The sequence below is a fragment of the Octopus bimaculoides genome, chromosome 13 (assembly GCF_001194135.2).
Source record: "Octopus bimaculoides isolate UCB-OBI-ISO-001 chromosome 13, ASM119413v2, whole genome shotgun sequence".
NCBI lineage: Eukaryota > Metazoa > Mollusca > Cephalopoda > Octopoda > Octopodidae > Octopus > Octopus bimaculoides.
In genome coordinates this window covers 37912703-37913626 of record NC_068993.1, presented here as the reverse complement: position 1 = coordinate 37913626, position 924 = coordinate 37912703, and the positions used below count along the sequence as shown (strand labels likewise).

Here is a 924-nt window from a genome sequence, read left to right as displayed (position 1 = left end):
TGCGTAAATATATGAACACGCGTACATTTGCAGGTTATATATGTAGATTTATTTGCACGCATACCAAAACACCGTTTTTGTGTTTGTATGGAGATAGAGAGAGAGAGAGAGAGAGAGAGAGAGAGAGAGATAACAACACCAATTGGAACATAATAGCAATGAAATGAAATGCAATAAGGATCCACTGCTTATGTGTCACATCTTAATTATTTCTGCTATTGAAGAGCAATAATCGCTGAGGGAAGATTCCTCGCTCTAGCAGAGTGTCCGGCTCAAATTCCGAAGGGGGGAAAAATGCAAGCACACGCGCTCACAGACGTACACATACGCATGCACGCACGCGAACGTATGCATGCAAACAGGCGCACACACAAAAACACACGCATGTATACAAGCAAATATGCACACTCGGCGACACGCAGACACTTAGGAAATATTGATTGTAATCGAAGAAAAACGATGGAGGAGGCAGTGGCGACAATAGATACGGTGGCGGCGGCGGTGGCGGTGGTGATGGCGTTGGTGTTGGTGTCTATTGGAAAACCGATACGAACCAGACCAGAATCCCATCGGCATCTTCTTCTCAATTCCGCTCTGCCATCGTCCTCGCCGCCCTCTTCTTGGCAAGACACACATTCGCTGATGAAGTCACTCCCTCGCACTCTGATACATCTCCGTTGAATCACACATGCAACTTTATAGAAGGAGCGGGAGGAGGAGAGAAAAGGATAGATAGAGTGAAAGAAAGAGAGAGTGGGGGGGGGAGACAGCGGGAGAGAGAAAGGTAAAGGAAAGGGGACAGTGAAGAGAGAGACAGAGAGCGAGATAGTCACAAATTCTTTCACACACACACACGCACATATACATACACATACACGCGCACGCACGCACCAGCTCATATTCAACCGTATTATACTTGTTATG

General features: G+C 46.5%; 1 protein-coding gene across 7 annotated transcripts in view; it reads left to right on the top strand.

Moving 5' to 3' along the window:
* Positions 1-924, top strand: part of LOC106869449 (transcription factor SOX-5) — a 681185-nt gene that overhangs the window by 549695 nt on the left and 130566 nt on the right. The gene's annotated exons all lie outside the window — the stretch shown is intronic.